At 34.8% G+C, this 7,500-nt stretch overlaps 1 protein-coding gene across 4 annotated transcripts in view; it reads right to left on the bottom strand.

Annotated features, from left to right (window-relative positions):
* Window positions 1–5,287: 5,287 nt before the first annotated feature.
* Window positions 5,288–7,500, bottom strand: part of stk32c (serine/threonine kinase 32C) — a 108,223-nt gene continuing 106,010 nt past the window's right edge. Inside the window, exons 12-13 of one of the 4 annotated variants that reach the window (XR_015944950.1) lie at window positions 6,460–7,500; window positions 5,302–6,203 (exon numbers count right to left, since the gene is read on the bottom strand). The exon at window positions 6,460–7,500 is cut by the window's right edge and continues 1,034 nt beyond it. The gene's annotated coding sequence lies outside the window, so the exon portion shown is untranslated. The other 3 variants (XR_015506551.2, XR_015506552.1, XM_087279917.1) reach the window with 3 other exon arrangements.

The raw sequence follows: 7,500 nt of genomic DNA, 5'->3' as shown, positions 1-7,500 counted from the left end.
CATTACACAAATGAGTGTCCTCATAAACCACCAAATCCAGTACACCCGCAAACACACACAGGCACTCTTAGATTATAAATGGCTATGCAAATGGTACAAAAGCTTTGGCGTATTTGCCTACAAGTTGTGCCTGCACACTTGAAAGAGATTTTAAGACGTTATGAAGACGTGGCTTCATAAAACCTCTTAGCGTCGATATCTTCTATTTACTCTTGCTTATGTCAGCACGTCCACATAAAACTGTGGAGAAATACTGGAGCGTTTCACTATTTACATCTTTTACATGGTGAAGCGGTGGAGTTTGTGGTAAACACTGCAAAAATCCATCATGCATCTTCTGGATTTCTGCCTTGCTTTCAGCACAAATTTCTGTGTTTTCAAATCAAGAAGCGTTTACTGGAGAAGCTGAAATGTTAAAAATAATAATATTAATGCCAAAGTAAAGCATGCGTATGTTTACAGGACAAATACCTGCTAATGGAGTCAGAAATTAAACTTGATTCAAGGCAAAGGGAGGAAAGATTATGAATGAAGTTTGTTCCATAATTGTGAGTTTTAAATGAAGAATGGCTGAATATAATGTTAGACTTCGTGAAACATCGTCAGAATCAGAAGAAAAATAAATAAGATTGTAAGATGTAAAGACTTAAGCATAAAAAGATATAAACGTTAGGACACTTGGACATGTGAGATATAGATTCGGGATTTAAAGGTGCAGTAGGTGATCTTCCACAATGCTAACAGCTTTCTCTGAATCACAGTCCCTCCCCTGCCGTCCAGAGCCACGCCTCCTGAAACAGGCGGAAACAGGAGCACGCGCACCTTAAAGACGACAGCAAAACATCCCTCTCTCATGTGGGTTGGCGTTCAGGAATTACACTTATTACTAAACCAAACTGACATGCTATTTCCGAGTGAATATTAGAGTTGCATGGTAAACAATATAGGGAGAGACTAGGCGGAATAGCGGTGTTTACTTGTGTTTTGTTGTTAAACTAATTAAAATCTACATTATCGATGCTGTAAAAGGACCTAATGAAACAGAAAATAGTCTTATCAGTCTTTCACCTGAAGATTTTAGCAGCTGAACAACACTTCTGTGCAGATATAACCCATTTGTAACAACAACATCTAACGTTACATCAGCTTTGCGTGAAGCTAAAACAGTTTTAAAACAGAACATGACCTGTCTAAGAGAAACCCTTCAGACATGGTGTCATCCTTTCTCCAGCGTGCAAAGGTAACTCCAATATTGATTCAAGTTTTTAAGAAGTTTTGATTCAGCAGGTTTTTGTCAATCGCGAGCACGCGCTCATGCTCTCTTTCTCTCTCTCTCTCTCCCTCTCTCTCTCTCTCTCTCTCTCGTGAACGCGCAGCACGTCTATGCACGAACAGCGTTTGGCGGAGCTGCGTACAGAAGGCTGCACAGTTGTTCATATCTGCATTTGCTGACAGACAGTTTGGGCTACTTATCGCAATTATGGGAGATGTCGGTCCGACTCTATTTAATTGGATGAACATGTTTTAGTTTTATGCCTTACTCAGAATATGAAAACACAGATAAAAACATTTCGATCATTTACTGTTATCAGCACTATTAGACTGTGAAGAGACTTTCAACCAGCACAACATAAACTGCTTCTGAAGAGCATCACCTGCTGCTGCACCTTTAAATATACTGTGTGAACTTGGAATTACTGAGATTTAAAGTAGGAATTTGGAGATATTCATTTGTAATTATATATAAACTCGGAACTGTTATATATAAAGTCGAAATTCTGAGATATAAACTCAGTATAGTGATATGTAAACTTGTAATTTTGAATAAAATATGGAATTGCGAGATCTATACTTAAAAGAAGATATAAGTGTGGAATTGCGAGATATAAACTCAGAATTGCTATTTATATCCTCTGAATTCTGGGATATAAACTTGCAATTGCTATATATACTCTCGGAATTAAAGGATATAATCACATAATCGTATATATAATATAAACTCTGAATTCTGGGATGTAAACATGGAATTGCTCTATTCAACCTCGAAATTATGAAATATAAACCTAGAATTGCTATATAAACTCTGAATTCTGGGATATAAACTTGGAATTTTTAGATATAAACTGAGAATAGCAAGATATCAACTCAGCATTCTGAGAAATAAACTTTAAATTCTGAGATATAAACTCAGCATTACAAGATATAAACTGGAAAAATACAGAATTGAAACATATATACTTAAAAAAATCTAAGATGTAAGCATGAAATTGCTATACATAACCTCATAACTATGATATGAACTCACAATTTCTAGATAAAAACCCAGAATACCAAGATGTAAACTTGGAATTGTGATATTTAAACTCAGAATTACTATAAATAACCCAAGTTTTGGGTCACAAACAAGAATTGCTATATATCATCTCTGAATGATGACATTTATACTTGAAATGATGAGATATAAACTCAGAATAACAACATATATAGCCGGCAGCTGGCTCTCTGCAACTCTCACATAGTCCCTCACTGAAGCTAAGCAGGGCTGAGCCCGGTCAGTGTCTGAATGGGAGAGCACATGGGAAAGCTAGGTTGCTGCCGGAAGTGGTGTTAGTGAGGCCTGCAGGGGGCGCCCAACCTGCGGTCTGTGTGGGTCCTAATTCCCCAGTATAGTGACGGGGACCCCACTGTATAAAAGCGCTTTGAGTGCCCAGAAAAGTGCTACATAAATGTAAGGAATTATTATTATTATAAACTTGAAATTGTGAGATATAAACAACACAGAGTTACGAGATATAAACTCTGAATCGCATACTTGTGAGATAAAAGCTTGCAATTGTGAAACAAACTTGATATTGCAAGATAAAATCCCAATGTTGTGAATAATAAACTCTAAACTGAGAGAAGTAAAAGTGCAATTGTGAGATATGAACTTGCTGCAAATCATGAACCTGTTAGTTTTTGATAAATTCTGAAAAGTTTAATATAATCTTGGAATTTCTTGATAAAAAATGCAAATTTTGGGACATAAATATAGGAATTTGGAGATATAAAGTTGTAATTTGGAGATATTAAATCAGATTTTTGAGACAAAAACTTGGAATTTTTAAATATTCATTCTGATTTGTGAGACATAAACTCTGAATTTTGAGCCATAAATCAAAAATTGTGTAACACTGAGAATTAAAAGCTAAAAACGAGCACAAACAACCTTCCATACACCAATACTGTTTTCAAGATTTAATATCCTGATCACTGTGCTTCTCCAGCGAGCGCATCTCGTTTATTAATACTCAGAGATCTGAACTGCACATCAGGACAGAAACACAGAAGAAGAAGCCGATCTGCAGTGTGTTTATCGCTACACTACTGTACACACCGCCTTCACTTCATCACATACTGTATTAATGCTACGCTAAAGAAACAGCACCTCACACACACACACACACACACACACACACACACACACACACACACACACACACACATACACACTCACACACATACAAATACTGGCATCCTATAGAGTAGTAAAGCAGCAGAGGTGAAGGATCAGCGTCTCAAATCCTTCACTGAGTGGTAGTTTAGTTTAGTTTAGTTTAGTTAATTAAGAATCTAACAGTCAGAAAGGTAGTTTGGCAACATGTGAGCAGGGCAGGAAGGTTTAAAAGCACAACAGAGACAGATATATTACAGAAAACAGCATCATAATCATCATCATCATCATCATCATAGCTGAGAGAAGATTAATATCATCAAACATGCCTGTCTTTAAACACACACACACACACACACACACACACACACACACACACACACACACACACACACACACACGTCTCTTCTGCTGACCCCAGTTACATTAAACTAATCAGAAATACAGTCAATACTGACAGAAGTCTTGTGGAGGATCTCGGCTGTGAGAGCAGCAGATAATATCTGGTCTTCTAGTTGATGATGTGTGAAAGTGTCAGAAGGTGGATTTCTCTGCTGAATCATCTGCTGATCTGCATCATCACCAATACTGCAGAAGACCTACTGGAACCAGCATGGACCAAGATTCTCACAGAAATCAGTCAAGTTTGGTGAAGGAGACATTATGGTTTGGGTTCATTCAGTATGGGGGCGTGCGAGAGATCTGCAACATCAGCAGCCTGAGGTATCAAGACATCTGTGCTGCCCATTACATTACAAACCACAGGAGAAGGACAATTCTCCAGCAGGATAGCGCTCCTGCTCATACTTCAGCCTCCACATCAAAGCTCCTGAAAGCAGAGAGTGCTCCAGGATTGGCCAGCCCAGTCACCAGACATCAACATTATTGAGCTGATGAAGGAGGAGGTGTTGAAGATGAACACAAAGACTCTTGATGAACTCTGGGATCCTGCTGAAGCTTTCTTCTTCATTCCAGATGACTTTATTAATCAGTGATGTGAGTCATGTCAGAGATGTATGGATGCAGTCCTCCAAGCTCATGATGGAGTCAGACACAATATTCATTCTGTCTCCACTGCAGCAGGACTTTATATTCTATACTGGACATTATTTCTGTTCAGTGATGAGACTTTAGTCTGAGCAGAGTCAGAGCGCACTGTCCTCATCAAATCATTCAACATCAAGACATGATCAGATTTTATTGAGCTCAAATCAGCAGAATCTAGAGGCCTTCACCTTTCATAGAGACACTTCTGACACCAGATCAGCAACTAGAAGAGCAGATATTATCTGTGTTCATACAACTAGGATAGGCCACAAGACTTCTGTCAGGTAGTGTAAATATTATTATCAGGTTGAACAGCTGTTTAAACTACTGATTTTATTGTTTTTAATTTAGTCAATAGTTGCGTTATTGACACAATTTTTTAACTGAATGGCCAAACCATTTTATTTGCTGTTTGGATAAAATATGGAATATATTCTACATTTATCAATGTTATAAATTATACAATAAATGACAAAGAAATGACAGAGAAATCAAAGCATATAATACGTCTAATATTAATTATTTTTAAATAAATAAATAAGTAAATAAATAAATAAATGTAATCATAAATAAAAAAAAATCTAAATTAATGCAGTGTATTCATCATTTCTTATATACTACAGTGGCATTTATATCTGTGATGTATAAAGATTCCCTCAAAAACGTAAAACTGAACGGTAAGTAAACAAACCTGGCATTGCGAGACAGGAACTCAGAATATTAAATATAAACACTGATACTGCTAGATATACACTTTCAATTTCTCTACCAAAACTTCAAATTATGAATTAATGGATGAATTATATTGTATAACAAACTCAGAATTGTGAGATATTATTCAGGATTATGTGACATCACATTATAAAGAAAAGAATATGAGGCAGCACAATTATTTTCAACGATGATAATACTAATGAGAAGAAATGCTTCTTAATCATCAAATGGTCATATTATAGTCATTTCTGAAGGATCCTGAATACTAAAGACTGCAGTAATGATAATGAAAATTTAGCTTTTACATCACAGAAATGAATAACACTTTAGTATATAGTCTGTTTACATTTTACTTAGTATTATTTCACAATTTGACTGTATTTTTGATCAAACAGTGGCAGCCTGTGTGAGCAGAAGAGACTTAATTACTCTACATGTGCTGAAGTATTTCAGATGATTTTCCTGATCAACTGTAGGAATGAGCTTCTAAACTGTTAGTAAATCCTGATGTAAACTAATATATTTACAGTAAAGGCTGATGAACCCCTGTGTGTTTCATGCATCAAATCAAATATGAGGAGAAATATTAGATCTCACTGTAAACAGACTCAACATACTGTAATTATTATCTGAACTCTAGAGCTGTTTCTACTTTAATGTGCTGTGGATGAAGTCAGAAACACTCAGATAGAAAGGAAAACACACTGTAAAATTAGTGTGCTTTACTCAAAGAAGTGAGAAAACCTGTTGCTTTCAAAGGGATTTGTTGACTTTACTTAAAGTGAGTAATCCAAATGCTTTTACGGTTATTAGATGACTTTTTGTTGTTTTTGTAATTACATTCCTTTTAAAACAGTTAGTTTACTTAAAAGAAGTGAGTAAACTTGTTATTAAATTCAACTAATCACTTTAATAGCAACAGTTTTACTCACTTTTATTAAGTTAAGTCAACTAATCGCTTTAAAAGCATTAGATTTACTCACTTTTATTTACTTAAGTCAACTAATCACTTTAAAAGCAACGGGTTTACTCACTTTTATTAAGTTTAGTCAACTAATCACTTTAAAAGCAACCGATTTACTCACTTTTATTAAGTTAAGTCAACTAATCACTTTAAAAGCAACCGATTTACTCACTTTTATTAAGTTAAGTCAACTAATCACTTTAAAAGCAACCGATTTACTCACTTTTATTAAGTTAAGTCAACTAATCGCTTTAAAAGCAACAGATTTACTCACTTTTATTAAGTTAAGTCAACTAATCACTTTAAAAGCAACCGATTTACTCACTTTTATTAAGTTAAGTCAACTAATCACTTTAAAAGCAACCGATTTACTCACTTTTATTAAGTTAAGTCAACTAATCGCTTTAAAAGCAACAGATTTACTCACTTTTATTAAGTTAAGTCAACTAATCACTTTAAAAGCAACCGATTTACTCACTTTTATTAAGTTAAGTCAACTAATCACTTTAAAAGCAACCGATTTACTCACTTTTATTAAGTTAAGTCAACTAATCACTTTAAAAGCAACCGATTTACTCACTTTTATTAAGTTAAGTCAACTAATCGCTTTAAAAGCAACCGATTTACTCACTTTTATTAAGTTAAGTCAACTAATCACTTTAAAAGCAACCGATTTACTCACTTTTATTAAGTTAAGTCAACTAATCGCTTTAAAAGCAACCGATTTACTCACTTTTATTAAGTTAAGTCAACTAATCGCTTTAAAAGCAACCGATTTACTCACTTTTATTAAGTTAAGTCAACTAATCACTTTAAAAGCAACCGATTTACTCACTTTTATTAAGTTAAGTCAACTAATCACTTTAAAAGCAACCGATTTACTCACTTTTATTAAGTTAAGTCAACTAATCGCTTTAAAAGCAACCGATTTACTCACTTTTATTAAGTTAAGTCAACTAATCGCTTTAAAAGCAACGGGTTTACTCAATTTTATATAGTTAAGTCAACTAATCACTTTAAAAGCAATGGGCTCACTCCCTTTCTTTAAGTAAAGACAACTAATCACTTGATAAATTAATGAATCAAATGCTTTTTTGCATCTCTTTTAAGACAGAATGGACTCAAACCCATTACAAGGGTTCATATCCTTCTTTTTTTGTCTTTTCTTTTAAATCTTGATTCAAGAATGTTTAGATATCTGTACTTTATCTCTTGAATAACTAGTCCTGTGGGATTATTTAGACTTCTCACAGCACATAAAAGCTGAATCGCCCCTGAGTTCCTCTGATTGGCCGGTGATGTTGAATACAGTGGTATATAAACACACAGATGCGTGAGCTGA

The sequence above is a fragment of the Danio rerio genome, chromosome 13, assembly GCF_052040795.2.
Source record: "Danio rerio strain M-AB ecotype USA chromosome 13, GRCz13ab, whole genome shotgun sequence".
Lineage (NCBI taxonomy): Eukaryota > Metazoa > Chordata > Actinopteri > Cypriniformes > Danionidae > Danio > Danio rerio.
This window is presented reverse-complemented; position numbering and strand designations above follow the sequence as displayed.